Below are 20307 nucleotides of genomic sequence, written 5' to 3'. Positions count from 1 at the left end.
CACATTATGCTCATTTGGTGTAATGTGACTCCTCCAACACACTTCAAGTCCTATGGAAAATAATCAGAAATCATCTGCAAATATAAACTCAGATTGAACATTTCTCAACTACATGTATCTCTCTAGTTCTGTTATACAATCACCTGAAGGGATTCCCAGCAGCTCTCATCTCTCTTGTTATCGTCATAACTTGGCGAGCGCTGGACCATCGCCAGGCTCCAGGGACGATGACTCCCCTCCCCATGCTGACTCAGTCTGTTTCCTGGCAGGTTCTCTCTCTCTCTCTGGCACTGGGTATAAACAGTTGGACATTTGGAAGCCAAACAGCTTTAGGACAACAGTAGGGCGCTGCGGATAATGTGACAAATTCAGACTTCATATTGAGCTGCATATTGCAGCGGTACTCAAAAGTAGTAGTGGATACAGATTTAGAAAGCAAGAAACAAGGGGGTAGCAAATGATCCTACAAAGCTGAGGGGCAAGTTGCCTCACAAGCAAGGTAAACTAGTTGCCTTTTGCAGAGGAAATAAAGAATCAAAAAATGTCAACAGAGGAGTCAGATTCTGCAATAGATGCACCTGAAAATGGATTTATTGAAGGTTGTATCATGGTGGGTGACGCACCTTCTGTTTGTGTTTAAAGCGAGATCCCAAACAAACCAAGTTGTTAGCTCGCCCCTCCCTTCACTGGAAGCAGCAGTATGATAAAACGTGCCAGAATCAGTCATATAGCTACAGATCTAACAGATCCTATTATCTGGAATAATATTATAACAGCTTATTATTATTATTTGGCTAACGTTAGTCCTGAACGTAGGCTAGTGTTGTTGTAAATAGTACAATGTTATAGCTACACATCAAAGTAGACACATTTAACAAACGCAACTCACACACTAAATCCCTACAATCTGATATTCGCTAGAGCTATCCAAGTTTAGTTGAGCTTCACCCAAATTTTTTAAAGAATTATATTTTCACACACAGTTCACATACAAAAAAAGTCAGCAAGCTACTCACCTGTCCAGAAGAAACAGTGCAACCTCGGCATCCGATTAAAAAAATTCTCTTTCTCTCCACTGTTCAAAAGCCTTCCCAATTATTATTCGTTGCTTTGACCAAAAAACGATGGTATTCCCCCGCCCTAATCCTCATTTTCTTGGGGGTTGCCTCTTCCATGTTAAATGGATCTGGTCTGTTGATTGCATAGGGTTTATAGACGCTGGCTTATTCTTCAGCTCCGACTTCGCGTGCAAGAAAAAAACAACACCCGATTGGTTAGAACACTGTTTATTTTGATTTTGAATGGTGGTTGTACCTATTTGTTTTTGTGTGCAGATCTCAGAGCTTATAGGCTGCCTACAGAGACGCGTTTTTTGACAGTCTGCTTATGGGGTGGGCAGCTAGCGGATCGTTAGGAAAGATTAGATGAACCTGATCATTTTTGTTTGGGCCTGAAATCGCTGATACAACCTTTAATATGAAGATTCATGAGCTTAAAACAATGCTGTGTGTTTTCTGCATTCTGATGTCTGCCTTTATCCACAATCGTTTGTTTTGCACTGTCACTTTTATCTAAATTTAGGCTTGAGAGGTAAACAGATGTGTACAGAAATACTCTTTTAACGTATACCCTCTGGTTACAATTACCCAGAATAGAACTCTCTGACATTTCTGTTGTGTGTAGTAGGCTATAGAAATGAGTTTTATTTGCATACATTTTTTATATTTTTCATATTTTACATTTTTTTTTAAACATTTTTTATATTTCTCTTAAGCTTATATTTATGTCTTCAAAGACATAGTGCACTCTTTTATTCCTACTGGAGCATAAGCTTTACAAGAAGTCCATATGATCACAAATGTCAAATAAACAAAGCTATCTATCGGAACGCGTTCTCTAATTAATGCCCTCGGTTTACCCCCTTTCGATCAAAGAAATTGCGGGAGTAATTAGAAAATCTCATTTGCAGCGCGCACATCAGCCTTGAGACTCACTGACTGTGGTGATGAATGGCCACAGCCCTCTCAGGCCAGCGAGTGTATAATGAACGCCATAGGCGTGCAATGTGTCAAAGTAATTGATAGCCTGGATAACTGTCATTTCTCCTGTTCTCCGAGATGTCTTAGGGTTGTATCTGCCACGGAGTCGTGGCATTACGGTTCCTCACACCTTTTTAGCTTGCTGCAAGGCATGGCTAGACTTGACTCCGGCGAACACAATACGACTGGAACATATCAGAGGCTGTAACATAAACACCATATTCATCGTGTTCTGCTCGTTTCCAAAGTTAAAGTCATCATAAAAACAAAATTGACTACTCTCTTCTCCGATGACATGTTTGGAGTAAGGGAGGGATATCATGAGATCACATCAATAGTAAACAGCAATGATTGAACCATCAATCCAATCAATTCCCTATTGACTAAATAAAGTCCTGCCCAACATTTTTTGTTGTTGTTGTTCGTGAAGCTGTTTTACTTGAAAATACTTCAAAATATGGAAGAAAAGACAATCACAACTTCCTGCTTGTAGGCTACATATTTATTGTGAATGAGTCATACACAATAAATATGTACTTTCATTTATCAAATTTATGTACGCAGAAAAGTTCAGTTGGATTTACGGATAAACTTCTGGTGGATTTACACAGGTTCGTATGCAGATACATTTGTTCTTAACTTTGTTCTAATGAGAACGTGTGTTCTGGCAGTTAATTTGCATAAACATGCACAATTTTCCAGTTCACTTTGTTTGGCAAATGTGCCATTCTCTAAAACAAGTTGACCCAATAAAACTTTTTAGGCCACAGAATGAATACTTATATTCCATTACTTACTATTTTTACAGTCACTTTTATTGAGTCTTAGTAATTCTGTTTGTAATAATAAATTTTTGTTTAAATATCATACATGTAATATTACACTGTATTTTATTTATTTTTTATTTGTGATGTTTTTAAAATCTATGAATATATATATTTTAGTGCAAGCTTTCTGTGTGAAAACATCTATTCAACAATTTATACATTATGCATGAAAGGGACTCAGAGTGTCCTAAGCAAATGCAATGCAATAAAGCAATACATTATTTACTTGAAACACCCCATAACATTTTTTAATTAGTGTTTCAATAATTTAACAACACAATTGCTTGTTCATGGTTCTCTGATGTCTCTTAATGATCCCATGACATGCAAGTAAACAAGTTTATTTTCTTGGTTTACATTTTAATGATTTCATTTTTTAGATTTTCATCAACTCATGAACCCCCTGCAGTTTCCTTATGAACCTAGTTTCTGAAACCCGGCAATGAGGCAACATGGATGTAACGAGGTTAGATGTTGTAGGAAGAAGGAGGCTGGAACTGGCGAACATTCAACAAACTTTAATACTCAAATAAACAAATACAATCAGCCCCTCGCGGACGACTTCTGTCACATATAATTAAACAAACAAACAAACAAAACACAACATAAATCCAGGTCTGGCCTCTCTCGATCTTCACTGTTGTCTATGAGACCGGTGCGTTTTGCAGGTGTCGCTCATCAGTAATCACGGCACCCGCCTTCCGCCGCTCACTCACGAGCCTCGACCTCGTCCTGCTCGCCACAATAAAAAAACAGCTGTCTCTTGCAAATGAATCTGAGTTTTAGACTAAGCCAGCCATGAATGCAGCAAGCATTGATCAAAAATCCCAAACATAAAAAATATCCTGTTCACTGTTACAGAATGTCACAAAAATCTGCTATATATTTGTATATATTATTTTTGACCAATACAAGTCTATCTAGACTGAAAGCTCTTCCCCCCAATGCCATTTTCCACCAAATTAAAAATAAAATGTCCCATCCCAGCTTTGTTATAATAGAAATTTCTTCCACACAGTAAAGCAAACCATTTTGTTTGGTCTTTTGGAGAAATCTGAAGGAGAACATGCTTCTAAAGGTCATCATACCCCCCCCCCCCCCCCTTTTTTTATTTATTTTTTTTTTTATAAAGTCTTTGAATTACTATGATTCAACTGAGAGAGAAACATTGGACACAAAGGTGTTTGGAACTGCGTTTCTCTGTCCGCGAGCTCAACAACCTCACACTGCGGTACACACTTACTACTTATCAGTAGCCTTCAGAGAAGCAGAACTTCCACTAAGCACATTATTCTGTGGAGATTGTTTCTCTCGTTTATCTTTCTTCCGGTGTAAACACGGGATAGTTTGAGCCTTCGCAAGAAACTTCTTCTATCCTTTCCCCCTCTCTCTGTAATAATGTACAGTCACAATAGAAGCAATCTTTGTGGAGCAGGCACTCCATTTCTTTCTTACACCCAAAGGGCATCATACTCCATTCTCACACCAGTTCACATGACTAGTTTGATTTGCCAGGCCAGAAAATCATCTCAACACTATTCATGTATCATGTTAATCTGCCATTTCTGCAATAGACTGGAGTGGTAAAACTGTGCCGCATTTACATTTATGACTAAGATACACCATGACAACTAGAGCGAAACAGGGTAGCGACGCAGCGTGTTTCCTGTGAGGATCTGAGCCTGGCATGCGATTCAGAGCATGCCATTATTTTGTTAGTCATGCATACAGTGTCACATGGATCACAGCTGTTAACAAGAGTGAGAGTGCTGGTAACCCCCCAATATCTTCCATTACACAAACCTGAGCAGCACAATCATAGTTTGATTTATATTATTGATCTGGTGCAACAGACAGAAGACGAAGTGTGCACGACGTGAAAACATTTTAAGACAGTATCGACAGAGCACAGCTAGAGACAGGAAATAAACGTTAAAGATGCACACAGCCATGATCTACACTTATTTACCAATACTCTCCGAGCTGAAAAAGGAACATTCTCTGAACTTTAGCTAACGTTCTGGCAACAACGCAGCATGATAAAATTGAATTTTTGCATAACTCAAAAGAAACCTGTAAAAAAAATAGACATTTTGAATGTTCAGAGAATGTTCCAAAATACTGTGTTTATAACGTCCCAGCTAACAATTTTACATTCTGGGAACGTTAGTTTTTGGTTCCCAGAACGTTCCCATGAACGTTCCCTATTCGTGATCCAGGAACGTTTTCTTAACGTAAGTAACATTCCCTTAAGGTTAGGAGAATGGGTAATGCTTCTGTGACTACGTTTACATGCAGCCAATAACCCGTTCAAAACCGGGGTATTAGCAATAACCCGGTCGCGAACGGCCATGTAAACACCGGCAAAAACCCGAATATGCTCATATCCCGGATTTTAAAAACCGGGATATTATACCTGGGGTACCCCTTTTCTAACCCGAATTTTTGGTCACGTAAACGAATATTTTGCCATATCCTCATAGTGATTTGTGTTCTGCGCATGTTCTATTCGCAAGGAATCTTGGTCTTTTGAGTAAAGAAACTTCTCGACGCTTAGAAAAATCCACGTGTAGTATACCAGAAGTAAACATGGCGAGACCAGGCAAGACACAGCGCAGCATACTTTTGGAGCAAGGACAGTAACATTACCAGCATCAAAGCACAAACAAAGGCGATCGCTATCTACCCCGAACTATTCATTATCCGTGTGCTTCTGCTGTTGTTGTTGTCTTTGGATTCAGGAAGAAGAATCGGAAATGACGTATATTGCGTCTTAAGGCTGTCCATACGTCTAAACGCCAACCGTGCGTCGCCGTTTACATCAGGATATTGCAATTCCATGTATACAGGAGAAATTATCTCTGCTCATGCATGTAAACGGGTTATTCCTAATGTTTCAGAAACCCGAATAGTGAGCTTAACCTGACCATAACCCGAAAATTGGCTGCATGTAAACGTAGTCACTGTTCAGTGTTGCCACGGTCATTCCCCTGTGTGCTCCAGCACTGATGATGGGTCCTATTTCCTGAAAGAGCAACTTGGCTGCGTTTGCGTCTTTTTCAAGATGTCATTCCACCTGTGCGTTTCTGGATGCAGTCCATCCCTGTTCCTCTCTGACGGTCACAATTGTCGTCTCGGTTGGAAGATTGGTATCTTGGGGCAGGCCGCACTGGTTCTCAGCTCTTCGCCCCAGCGCCTTTGTTTCCTGAAGTGCATGAAGAGCTTACCAGGTTGTGGATGCCACCTTTTTCTGCCAGAAACTGCCTGAATAGCTTTCTCCCCCTCACTAAACCCTTCATGGAGGAGCGGTGAAGGGTTGCAATACCTGCAGTGGAGCGGTCTGTTGCGACACAGGTGCACCTGGGTCCGGCAGCCACTGCCCTTTGAGAGGGATCCTCGTCTCCCCCAAGGCCTGTTCTCGTCCATTCAGACGGACAGTGGATCGGTGACCAACTCAGGACTACTTTTGCGCCTGGAGCGGTTCAATTGGTGACCCCATTCAGTCCATGTCGACTATGTTTGACATTCTCGACTGAAAGGGAAAGTCATGGTTGCGTATGCAACTAAACGTTTCCTGAAGGAAGGAATGGAGGACGTAGTCCCCTTGCCACTAACTGCTGGACAACCACTGACTCCGAGTTAGGCTCGGGTTACTCGAAGATGACTGTTCCCTGGCGTGATCCCATTCAGTCGACGTCGACTACGTCCTCCGTTCCCTGAAGGAGGGAACAGTGGGTTGCCTAAGCAAACAGGACGTTCTTGTGTCCCTCTCTGGCTGATATTAAGTGAGCGGTTTTTGGATTACTCCCAATGTTATCTGAACTTATTACGTTTAAAAGTAATTTTGCAGCAGAATTCTCTCAGAGCAGCTCGGTCTGAAATAGACCACTGCAAAGCTCAAGCATGTAAATACATTACATTTGTGAAAGAAAAGCACGATTCATGAAAATGATTGGAACCTACATCTTTGTATACTCAAATTTTGCAGTTGAGGCCATATGCTGCTGTGGGTTCAGACAAGCATGTTTATCAGTTTCACACAGATTTGCATAATTTAACTTGTTTATATTTATGTATAAGTTCCTCATTTGCAAACATGCCTTTTACATGTTTTGAATGCAATATGCTTTCCCGACTGCAGTATCCTGCGCTCCGATGCTGCCTGTTGCTTGCGGACTGAAGCTGCGCCGGTGTTTGAAGTGAACGCCTGGGTACAGGACTGTGTGTGTGTGTGTGTGTGTGTGTGTGTATTTGTGTTTGTGGCTTGCATGCTAATGATGAGGCAGTGGTACCAAGCGTGGGAGAGAGGGAAAAAGGTCTAACACAGCCCACGTTGATGACGTTACTCAAGAGAGGCTTTGCTGCAGCAGAAACACAATTTCACACTTTCCTTTTAGGATTACAGATTTTAGAAAACGTATCATAATTTAAACTAAATGTGTGGTTCTGCAAACACATTTCACTTCAGCTGTATAAACTGGAAGATTAATTCAGAATTGACAAAAGTAATGATTGTTATTCAACAGTTTAGCCTGTCTTGACTGAGAAGAGCTTCAGGATGTTGTTTGAATGCAACAGAGAACCATCATGAAAAGGAAATAGATGAATTATCTTGGGTCCTCTTATGTTTCAGTCTCAACCACTTCAAGATAAAGGTAGAAGATGATCCACACGGCCATTTTACTGGTTTACTAGCACTAACAGTCCCTTTTGTTTTCTGCAAGCTCATAAAATGAGAAATATGCTTGTCATAAATCACATAAAATGTCTGTGCTTTTTCCTGACTGGAACATAATGACGGAAATAGTCTTGCACTCTTCTGTAGCTATAGTAACGCTAAAGTAACCAAATGCTTTGTTCTTGGCTTTCCATATAACATTCCTCTGAAAATGACAGTCATTATCAAAATGCTTCACAATTTCATATTATGGCTTGCAAGGTATCTGAAGGATTTCTTATGTATATGCACAATGCAGTCAGCTTGTCACTACTCATTTCATGAAATCAATAAATTGGTAAAAAGCTTATGTTTATTGCCAGCATAAATTTGTTTTAACTACATGAAGTATGTCAATATTGCATTAAAAACGTATGAGCTGTTTATGCTAATGACATGGTCTGGTGACCAAAAGAGGGGCATGACAATGCTGGTTGCATGTGATGCAATGCACTTGACGCTCATTGGAACTCTACTACTGTAAATTAGTCTTAATTAGAAAATTAGACCCCCAAAAAACTGTAATCATGCGCTTGTTTTCTGACGATAGTAGATTCACCTGAAAGTAAATCAACTGAGGTAGCAATAAACTGAGATAAGCAATAAACGGAGGTTTATTGAGGTTTAAAGCAATAAACTGAGGTAACTAATTGCAAATTATTGTGTGGCATCCTCACCAGAAATGACTTGGGAATATGTAGGGTATGATCATGGTTAATGGTAGTGTACTGCACAGAAGCTTATTCAAGTGTCTTCATGCTTTAAGTTTGGAAAAAGCTTTGTCAGAGCTGCACCACAGAGCTCATGTATTCCTGAGCCTCAAAATCACCCCAGGCACACATATAATTCTATTGCCAGCAGTGAAACGTAAGAGCAACAATTCTGCCTACAGGCCCGGAAAAAAAATATTCCTCTGAGAGTGTGTCACACTGTCTGTGGAGTCAAGTCAACCCTGGAGATGAGGAAAGATATTAAGTGGAAAAAGAGACGCTTACAGGAAAAGACATGGTGCATTTTGGGCTACTATAGTATAGACATTCTGAATAATGCTTTTAAAATACATTATTTTGATTGGCTAAATCAAAATGCATTCTGACTTCTGAGATGTTGAATTGAATTGAGAATGCTTTTTAAAGTCCAATTCAATTTCCAAATTTGAATTGAAGAAGCAAACATAATTCTGTTCACATTTAAAGAATTCAAAATGAATTAAAATTCTAAGCTATTTTGTCACGCTATTTTTTGGCTTAGTGGACAGACGTTCACACGACAACGATGTGCTAAAAACGGAAACGTTTTTTCTTTGTACAGATGACAATGTCATCAAAACAACCCTATTCACAAAGGTCTGTGAAAACGGCTAATAACGCTGGATTATGCATGCCAGAGAAGTAGTTGCCTACACATGCCTACACAAATTGTAAAATCTATCATTTGTTTTGTCCGATTTTCATTCTGAGGATGTTAATTTTGACAATACTGTATTATTACTTGTTCTTCTGGGTTAATGTCATCTTCACAAAGCCAGAACATTCACTGTAATCCCAATTTGAGAATTTTCTTGGCCACCAAAACACAGTTGTCAGGTAAATGAACAGCCAAAACACATAAAAAGTCTTACGTTTTAGTTGTTGTGTAAACAGCCCCTTAGTTTCATTGTGTTTTAGTTGTGTTTTCTATATATTGTGACTATAATATCCCAGTCTGTTCGATTCAAGATTCCATTCACTTAATTATCTAATTTAGTCCGTGTTTTTATACCCCGTTTTGTTCAATTCTTTGTCCTTTCACATCTAAGGTAAGTGGTTGTATTATATTGCAATCCTCCAGGGATTTCCTGTGTTTTAGTTTGTGTATTTAAAGCTGCAGTCTGGTGTTTTTCCTCTTTGTCGCCATCTCTGTTCGAAATCTGCAATTGCAGTCATTTGCGGAATGTGGATGAACACAATGTTTGAGGAGAGTGCGAGGCCGTCAGTCACCGCGCCGATATGGATACTGTCATTCAGAAAAAATTACAGATTATTCTTTTAGGAAGTATGACCAACATAAGAATTATCATCAGAAAATGTCATCTGAACTTTAAGAAACATTCACTTTTGTTCTGGTTCTGACATTGCAGTAAATCGCGCTGATTAAATCTAACAATCGCATAAGTTATCAGATCACGCAAAACAGTGCAAATTATACAGTACTTTGTTCTCAAATTGTTAATGTTAACAACATAAGCAAGCATTGCATGACTGTAATATCCTTCCGATATGTTAATTCCGACTAACTACTCCCCAACACTGACCATTTCAAATTGAACATTACAATGGCCCCCAAAGTCACCAGATCTCAACCCAATAGAGCATCTTTGGGATGTGGTGGAACGGGAGCTTCGTGCCCTGGATGTGCATTCGAAAAATCTGAATCAACTGCAAGATGCTATCCTATCAATACGGGCCAACATCTCTAAAGAATGCTTTCAGCACCGTTTTGAATCAATGCCACGTAGAATTAAGGCAGTTCTGAAAGGCAAAATGGGGTCAAACAGTATTATGGTGTTCTTAATAATCCTTTAGGTGAGTGTAGCTGCCCTGTCAGAGTAGCCATGGAGACTTCTTGTCGCGCGTGTTCTTGAGTGCGCAAGCTCACACTCAAAACCCTCCCATTTATACATAGACAATAATAGACATTGTACCATCACAACCATTAGCTTAAATTTGCTTGAATATTTACCTGATTGCTAAGGAATGATATGGCTGATAGTGAAATCTTCACATTGCAAGATATACTGTTTGAAAATGTAAAAATACTTTAAGAAAAAAATATGGTAAGGTTCAGTTCATTAGCATTAGTTAATGCTTCATGTTTCAATGAACAGCATGCTGTAAAAGTAGTGTCCATTAGCTGAAATATTACTGAATTTAGCCTCAGTGTGAAACTAGCATATGATGAGGTGCATTAAATGCTCATTGTAACTGATAAGAGGTGGCTTCACAAATTAAGAAATTAGTCTCTGACACACTGTCCTGACTGTGGCTATAATAACCTGCACATTTCCAGCTTCAATGTTGGTTTTCTGCTCACGTTAAGCCACAACTCATCTGAAAGTCAATGAACTCTTAATATCAAAGTGCTAATTTCCACAAGTTAAGGCTGATGAGAACATATTTTACAGACCAACCCAAGTGCTCTTTCCTGGATGGTAGAATAACCAGAAAATATAAAACAAGAGTAAATGTGTGAAATCAAGAAGTCCGCTAGGTTCATAGTTACATATTAGTAGATAATTTGATTCAAAGTGACATACATTATTCATGTACGTACATCAATTGCTACGACTCTCGCTCTGGAGAAACCTCGGATCAAGTGTTAAGCCCAAGGGAAAGTCCACACAGGTTCAGACCTGGATATCTTTATTGTTCTCAAGTAACCCCTCATGAAATCTGCAGAGGTTGTGTTAGCAACCCACATCCACTAGCCATCCCTGTTCTCAATGGTATTCCAATCTGTAAATAAAACTGCAGAATGACTTATCACAGTCAGTAGATATGAGATGGGTGTTAATGGAAGGAATTTTTAACCTTGGAGCTTTCACACCACAAGGATGACACACTTTGAGGCGAGGTGTTAATCTGGGCTATGTGTGTCTATGTCTATGTGGTTCACACAGTGGTTAGGTGCATGAATGCATGAATTTGTCTGGCAAATGTTGCCAAGTAGAACTGGCATGATTTTTTTGTGGTATATGGTGAGGTTTGTTAAAAAACTGGAAAATAAATATTTCCACAAAAGCAAAAGTATACAAATAAAGACGGCAAATATGTCAATATTTCCATGAAAACAGCGTATAATATGCATCCTGTCAGTGGGACTACAGTATGTTTACATTATGTAAACCCATTCAGTATGTGTTAAGTGCCTTTGAGAGTGATTTGATGGAAACTTTAGTAAAGGCTGACAGGTCTGCCTCATCAACTAGCTGATCTAAAACAGAAAGATCAGCTATGTTGCATGCATTGTTCTGTAGACATATATATATATATATATATATATATATATATATATATATATATATATATATATATATATATGAAGAGTTCAGATGCAAAAGCCTCTAAATGCCATTTGAAATTGATGAAAATGATTTTTTTTAACTTGTTGTATTGTATAATTTTATCAAACTTGTATTTAAGTTCAGTAATTTCACTTAAATGGCAATGATAATTACCAATTAATTGTTATTTAAGTGAAATTACTGAACATAAATATACAAGTTATATATATATATATATATATATATATGTGTGTGTGTGTGTGTGTGTGTGTGTGTGTGTGTGTGTGTGTGTGTGTGTGTGTGAAACTAAAAAAAAAAGTAATGTTACATCTAAGAAAACATCTAACCTTAGCTCTTCAAGTTTTGCCAGCTACAGTCAGACAAATTATACCACATGTGTGCATATATAGCACAGGCTAAAACCTATAACACCCAAGAGCCCTGTTTCCGAAGACTCCCTCTGGAGAAAATCATAAATAATAAAACTACAGTGCATTGCCACTGACATATAAACATTGAGCCTGCTTTCTGCATTCATCCTTATATCTGACTCTATGTATAATTTAACCCACTGACAAAGTGTTTTGCCCTGTCTAATAAATTTGAAAACAATGAATACACCTCATCTATAATGCACATGCATTTAATGTTATACATTTTAATTACTTTGTATTTTTTTGGGGGGGTCCTGCTATACTGGTCTTATTATTGTTATTTATAGAAAGAATATTTAAATAAAACTATGGTGCAAAATGAACCTTTGGTCTAATAAAACATCGGTACCTAGTCAACCGCTCTCTGAGATTTGTTTTCATGATTGTGAAAACATGATCAGAGCAAAGGCAGGAGACACTGCTTGCAGTCAGTGAAATCTTTATTGACTTCCAAATAAAGAATATCAAATAAAAAATAAAAAAAAAACACTCAAGGTGACCCTCCTCATGGAGGTCCCTCACCAGAACTGCTTCAGACAAACATACATTCCTTTATACTGAAAGGGTCAACCATTTTACAGTAGTAGGGAATTTAAATAATGTTCACATACATAATACATAACTACACTGAAAATGAAAATAATATTCAAAATACATCAACCTTAAATTTTACAAGGAAAATTATACAAATAATAAACAGATACATTTCTACATACAATGAACATAAACACAATAAAACATAAAACAATAACCCCCTGCTCCCATTGAGAAATGGACTATGCTTACACTACCCAGAATTCTTTGGGATGGCATAAAATGAGGAACGGGAAGGCCGCACGCTCTTTTAGACACCCACCCCGGGAAACCATGCTGCAGCATGAACCCAGAAGGTAAGTTTTGCAAATGAGGATAAAACTAATGACTTATGTAAATACCAAATAAAGAAAATAAAGAAATAAATCTCTTGGTGTTTTTTTTTTTACCAGTCTAATGTGCACCTCAGACTAGAAAAAAATTTACCAAATAATGAGAAACAAACATTTATAGAAATGATCTAAAACCAAACAAACACAGGGGCCTACACTGCCATCAGGGGTAAATTAGGACTTTGTCACAATGATAATCAAATGTAAAGAGTTTTATCTCTAAAAACTGTTTAGCATATAACGCTAGTAATGGGGGCATTAACTTAGTTTAGTTTATACCACTAACATTAAGAACTTTGTATGTGTACAGACCGTTTAATAAGATACTTTATAAAGACAGTTCACTTCGTGTATACAGACAGGAGCCATCTTGGAAAACAGTCACGACAAGTCAAACCACGAACGTCGTGCTGAGTGAACTATTTTCTAAGAATGCTCCTGTCTGTATACACGAAGTGAACTGTCTTTATAAAGTATATTCTTATTAAGCGGTCTGTACACTTACAAAGTTCTCAATGCTTCGTTTTAGGGACCCTCATTAGCCGCTTTCCAACCAAGTAGTTACAGGAACTTAGTTATGGGAACTATCCACTTCTAAACAGTTCTAAGAACTACTCTCCCCCAAACTCAGAAGCACGGCGACGGTCTTTATAGCGTCATCACTGGACGTAGCGGGGCCACATACAACAACGACAAACCAGCATGGAGGAGGCTATTGCAATGTTCCTGTTCTACGAACGGCGGCGTTTAAAGATTATGCTTGAGTTCTGTACAGAGAAACACAGGAGATGAAGGCTCCAGCGTAATATGATATTAAGTAATATGATGGAAAAAGATAAAAGAGCAGAGCGCAGGAGGCAAACAAAACAAGGGGTAAGTTTAGCTAGCATTAGCAATTAGCTGGTTGAATGCGTTATGTTTGTCTTAATCCTCGTTGTAATGTTTTGCAAAAACACACAGCGTATGGCACACAGCGCGCTACAAGTTCCGTGTTGACAGTGGGCATGACTTATAAGTTGAACCAATCAACGTAGACCTGGGGAAAGGGAACTAAAAAGTCCTCGCTCTAGACTAGGTACTGAAAGAGTTATAGGAACTACGGTCTGAGGAACTAAAAAATCCCCAATTTAGTCCTGTCGGAACACGAGAAAAAAAGGGTTATAGGAACGTTAGATTCTAGGAACTGCAAAAGTCCCTCCGGTCGGAAAGCGGCTATTATGTTACTGTGTTAGTGTGGGGCTATTTTGAGCCTTGTTAGTGGTATAAACTAGCGATTTCTTTTTCCTTAGTAAATGTCCCCAGTAGCGTTATACGCTAAACAGTTTTTAGAGATAAAACTCTTTAAATTCGATTATCATGAAAACAAATCTCAGAGAACGATTGACTGGGTACCGATGTTTTATTAGACCAAAGGTTCATTTTGCGCCGGAGTTCTCCTTTAAGGTCAATTAGAATCTTATCAGAATTTGACCTTGTGGCAAGGCAATGGTATAGTTCTGGTTGTAAAATGTAAAAATAAAAAGTGTCTATGTATGTATGCGTATATGTATGTAATGTATATGGCAATTAAACAAATGTGGTTTAGAAATAATAGGCTTACATGTATTTAGAATGTAATTTAAAAAAAATAACCCATGCAGTCATTTCGTTTAGATATTATAATTTTAGATGGGCCTACTGAATGTTGCAAAAAAAAAAAAACACCAAGAGGATATCACTGTAAATGTAAAGTGTTCATTTCAACTGATTTTATGTTCTCCTGCTCAGTACTCATGGCCCTGCACTATTACAGTCCACAATTTTATTTCTCTAATCTTTGGCCAACGGGGATGTAAGAGCGATTTTTTTTCTAACACAAAAAAAAATTAAAAGAGAGAAAAGCCATCAAAGCCTAAGGCGTTATCTTTACTGATTTGCCGTCGCGCCGCAACATTAACATTTGAAAAGCAACCCTGACTATTTGTCTCTGGATAGGCCGTCGGCCTCCTCTGCCCTCGGACTTGCCTGCCATATCGTCTGCATATCACAACAAACAAGCATGCAATAGTTTTATCTGCATTACTTAAATATCTCCAAAGTTGTTTCTTGAGCAGCTCTAATCAACACAGCGCAAGCAAAAGCAGGCTGTTTGTTGGAGAGATCTGTTTAAAAGACTCCATTACAGAGATGAATATCATTACTATAACAGAGTGAGGACTGTTTGTCCTAATTGTTTACTTAATTGACCTTGCAGTGCTGGTTCATGAGACCTAAAAGAGACAAGACTATTTTTGTGGCACAGCTGAGATGAACCATAAGGTTCAGATGAATCGTCTTACAGCCCATTAGCAGTGACGGTCCATACATCATAAGAAAGCATTGCACTCGTCACTTTAAACAACATCTTTGACAATCAGCTTCTCTGTAGCAGTCATTCATCATCATCCATTCTGTGTGTGTTTGGTAGGAGGACTTTCAACGGTTTATTATTGGCTGCCGGCTGCATTCTCCAGCCTTCTGCCGCACTGCTGCCACAACACCACTTGTATCAAATGTAAATATGCCATTCTGCAGTCAGATCCTTGAGTTATAGGAGTACAAATGAGGCACACAGTATCCTTTGGGATGTCTTCCCATTCGCTTCACACCATGCATGTTAAGTTTCTGCTCTCCAAGAAGGAGCATTTTGGGAGTCTAAACTCTCTTAATGTAGTCCTTTAGATCTATTGACAGCCTGCATGTGTAAATACTGGTATTTAAATGGCCTTCAGCAAAGACGCAAAGTGTAAACAGTCAACCGAAAACCAAATGCAGCCAGATCATTTTAGGTGATTTAAAAATGATGCCATTGAAAGAACACTGATATTAGTTATGCAACTCGTTATTCGGCCTGTGAACTCAAGCGGTGGCTCAAGACGCATGAGAAGAGGATTACGACACAGTTTTAGTTTGTTATGCATCTAAATAAATGATGATTGCACAGTTACACAACTGATGTTGCAATATCATCAGCATTGGGAACCTAATCTTATAACATGATCAAAACTAAACGTCCGTGCACCGATGCAACTTTTCAACCTTTTGGTTTTCATCAGGGCTGAGAGGTTGAAATTTGTTGACTTTTTTTTTTTTTTGGAGTAATGATATCAGCAGGCAATTTTACTTTTTTAATCCATGTTGGTAGCATTGTGTCCTACACATCTACCTGACATGCATGGGACATTGCCTAAAGGCCTGTCTACACAACACTGTTTACACAACTAAAAACGTAAAATCTTTAATGCGTTTTGGCCATTAGTTTACACGACAACAGCGTTTTGGGTGCTTGAAAACACAAACTTTTGAAGACGGGTTTCAAAATGCACGTTTTTGAAAATGGTCTCTGTGTACATGCGTATTACGTGTTCAGTCTATACTGTTTCGTCTCAGTAATCTAATGACATGGCAGCAGTTTTAAGTCGTTCGTTTTGACAATGGTAAACGTAACCTAAAGGTACCCTAAATTACATGTGCTCCGCCCTATCTAGCATGTTTCATTTCCTATCTGCTAAGCATCAATAGCACTTTTATTTGAGAAAGGCAGAGGTTTTCCTTTTCTAAGGATTACAGCTTTTTATGTAAACTAAACAGTAGCAATCACACAATAATTGTTGAAACTCATAAGGCCTCAGCCCTTATTATATGGATGCAACAGTCAAAGAACTGTCCAGGGAATAAAAACATCAATGAAATCTCAGAAGACATGGTGCAGTCACCCTTTAAGAGTATGCAATAATGATAAAATTATAGGTAACCATGGCTACTAAACAGTAATGTACCAATTGAGGACCACTGATCATGTGAGGAAGCCGGAATGAGCTTAGTTCCAAAATACTGATAAGATCACATGTCTGGACAAAATGTAAACCACTATGTAGGCCTATTTGACAACAGTTCTCTTGTATCATGCTAAAATGCTGCCGCGATTTACACTATTGGAGGTTAATATCCAATATAGGATATAGTTCCTGCTTTTTTTTACGTTCTGAATTATATATATAATAATAATTTTGTTTATAAATGAATTTCACTGTATATAGTCTAAAGTATGATAGAAATGTATGTACATTTTTTTAATGACTAATTTCTACATTAAACACAAATACGCCATCGCATTCATGACTCTCCTATGATTAAGGTGACACTTCCAGTTTTCTTCCCACCGGAGCCATTACAAAATGGCGGCTGTGTGAAATCAGCGTATTGTCATTAATGTAGTGCAAATGTAAATGAATAATCATTTTAAGTGGATTGTTTTATACACAGTGAAAATAGCCTGTATAGTTGACCGACATTCCTGAATTGTCAGTCAGCTGACTATATAGATAGTGTGGTGAATGTTTGGTAAGAATAGAATGTTAAATATCATTTAGGCTGTAATACATTTTTTTTCTTAATAAATAGGCAAGAATAAATCTGGTGTCCTCCGTGAATCCCGTTCTTTCCGACAACAAAGTACTTAAATGCAACAAGCAATCACAACTTCAGGAAGTAGGGCATTTTTAATAGCACATGAAGGCATCATTTTAGTCCTCAATTTGCATTTTTAATGGATGACAAAACAGCTTAAGATGCATTTTCGCCATCTAATGGACTGGAGTGAACAACCAAAGCACAAGCCTATTTGATGTTAGGCCTACTGTATATTTACATCTGGAAGACATATTTTTAAGAGCGTTTGCTCATTTTCAATACGTCTATAGGACGTTCTGTCAGATGTCAAAACGTTAGAAGATGTCAGTTTAACATGCATTCTAAATCATTACATCTTAAAGACATAGACAAATGTCTATTTGACATCTGACAGGAAACGTCCAATAGACGTATTGCAGATGAGCAAAAACTCTTAAAAATGTCTTCCGGATGTAAGATGTGTTCTTGCAGCATAGTCCTTCTGTAGAAACTTATCACCTTCATTAAACAGCTTTAAAAATCACATTGAAGGGTTTATGGAGACTATACATTTATTTACGTTTCTTTATGTAGGCTAGTGTCAGTCACACACTTTTTTTCATAATTCAAAACTGCATTCAAAAAATAATATAAAAATAAATAAAAATTCCTGTCTGGAAAATCACAATCATCTTCTGATTGTCAACAAATTACAAATTCTACAAATTACAACAAATTTGTAGCCTACTTTTGGCCAGACGCCAAATATTTCTGTTCCACGTACTATTTAAAATTTACGCCTGTCCAGCAAGTCAATGTGTTGGGAGTTCCAAGATCTGACCGTTCATTTACTTAAATTTTCCTTGTGATCCACCTTAAATGACTGATCCCACACACAACAAGTCCCTCCCTCTCCGCCGCAGCTCTCCCAACCCTCAGACTGAATCTCTATCTCCCTCTTTCGATTTCCAGCCACGGCAACCAGTGATTGAAACTGTCTTTTTTCGTTGCGCGGTGAAAGGTTGCGTTGATCCGCACTTTTCCCGGCGGTAAAACGGGGGGCAACAAATAGAGCAGATAACCAAATAAAACTTGGATCTGTAACGTTAGCGTTTGCGTTCCGTAGCCAAAGCGGAACATACCTCAATCCCTCTTGTGATTATTTCCTCTTTTCTCTGGACGAGAAAAGGCTGTTGGATTGGGTTCGAGCAGACGGGCTTCTTACTTTTCAACGACGTGATATAAAAAGTTTATATGGTTTCAGCCTAAACGCGGAGGTCACATTTTACATGTAGGAAAAGCGACTAATTCCATTCTGCTGGTTGACTGGCACCAATTCTAAAGTTAGTTCCCAGATGCAGAGTAAACAAACACGGTTCGCAAGCGACGAAAGACATTGCCTATCCGTTCAAGTGTTTACTTAGAGACCTTTTGCGTCTTTAATCTTTGGGAGTTTTGAGGAGAAGGCTTGTTTTTGAGGAGCAGGGCTCGCTTCTCGATGCACTGAACGAGGAGGAACGTCCCATGTGCGGCTTTCACTCTTTTTGACAACCCTTCAGCCCGAGGTAGGTTTGTTATTTTTACCTGTTTTATTTTACTCACTTTGATTGTTCTGTCTACAGGTGTGCGCGTGCATGTTCCATATTGTAAACGGTCATCAGAGCCGCGCCGTGTTTGTTCACTAGACAATTTTTTTTTTTTTTGGTGCCTGTTGCAAGTATTCATTTCTGTACAGCTTTTCGGCGAGAAATTGAATCGTTTACAGTTTTTACGTTAGCAGGCCTACTTCAACTGTGAAAATGTATTTTTTGGCATTCCAGTAACACATGACATGTAAACCTTAGCGTTCACGATTTTGTTATTTATGCATGTATTTGCGCATGTTTGTACCATTTCACAGTAATTGATGTCAGTGCAGTCATTTAAGGTTGAAATGTGCACTTTTCGCACTACTAGCTAATATGGTATTTTTATTCGCCATACATAAACGGGTACATTTCATGTAAAGCGTAAGAGGCTCTCTAGTTGATTGATAAAGAGGTAATCAGTCGATGCATCTCATCTGACGTCACCCCCTTGGGTAACGTCCACCGCGCCTCTCTGGGTGTGTCCTCGCGCTATTGCGTCGAAGGGGAAACCCTGCAATTTGTTCTCTGTGAGGATTTTCGATTCCCTCTCATGTGAGTTGAACAAAACATTCACAGTTGTGGTAGAAAGAGAAAAACATAAGGCACATTGGCTTTCTGGTTGGTGTTATGTTTAAAAAATTAGTAACGTTATAATGGTTAAATTAAGATTTGTGTGTTATCAACGGGGTTTTTTTTTTTTACTTTGTCAGCTTTAGGTGTCTTGTAGTTAGCCTCTGCAAGCCTGAGGGGAAATATTAAAGTGTAAATTGCAGGTTAACCCACCACAACCATTTATTGTGTAAATTACAGTGCTCAATATGTAATAAAAATTGTCTGTCTTAAAATAACATTTATTGGGGTTTCTTCAAATCTAGCATGTTTTTTTTATTTTTTACAGTAACTAGGTGATGACGTCATACGCAGGCGGGTATGCACTTACACTGTGTGTTCTGGTTGAGGGAGAATAAAACTATTCTCGGGACTCCCTCAAACTAGAATATCTATCTAGAAATATCTAACTAATAAAACAAAAACTAATACTTTTTCATTCATCTGTTGTAGAAAAGCAACAAGAACAGCTAAAACATAATGGAGCCTCTCACCCGTTTTTGACGCATACATTGCGCACAAAAAGAATAGTTTGTAGTTTGCTAGCTAGGTCTCCAATATAAATGGTAGCCTACTTGCCGTTTAGACTAACAGTAACTTTAGGCTTGCTTGGACCATAGACCAGTCATAGACAGTAAAAGCTTGGAGTCCCTTTTATGATGTCATGCCCAGCCT

At 38.4% G+C, this 20307-nt stretch overlaps 1 protein-coding gene across 3 annotated transcripts in view; it reads left to right on the top strand.

The window, feature by feature from the left end:
* Positions 1–18320: 18320 nt before the first annotated feature.
* Positions 18321–20307, top strand: part of atp2b4 (ATPase plasma membrane Ca2+ transporting 4) — an 86534-nt gene continuing 84547 nt past the window's right edge. For 2 of the 3 annotated variants that reach the window (XM_089124839.1, XM_039694913.2), the window contains exon 1: positions 18322–18960. The gene's annotated coding sequence lies outside the window, so the exon portion shown is untranslated. Of the gene's footprint in view, positions 18961–20307 lie in introns of all 3 variants that reach the window. The other variant, XM_089124838.1, reaches the window with a different exon arrangement.

The sequence above is a fragment of the Pimephales promelas genome, chromosome 21, assembly GCF_988280905.1.
Source record: "Pimephales promelas chromosome 21, fPimPro1.hap1.1, whole genome shotgun sequence".
Taxonomy (NCBI): Eukaryota; Metazoa; Chordata; class Actinopteri; order Cypriniformes; family Leuciscidae; genus Pimephales; species Pimephales promelas.
This window is presented reverse-complemented; position numbering and strand designations above follow the sequence as displayed.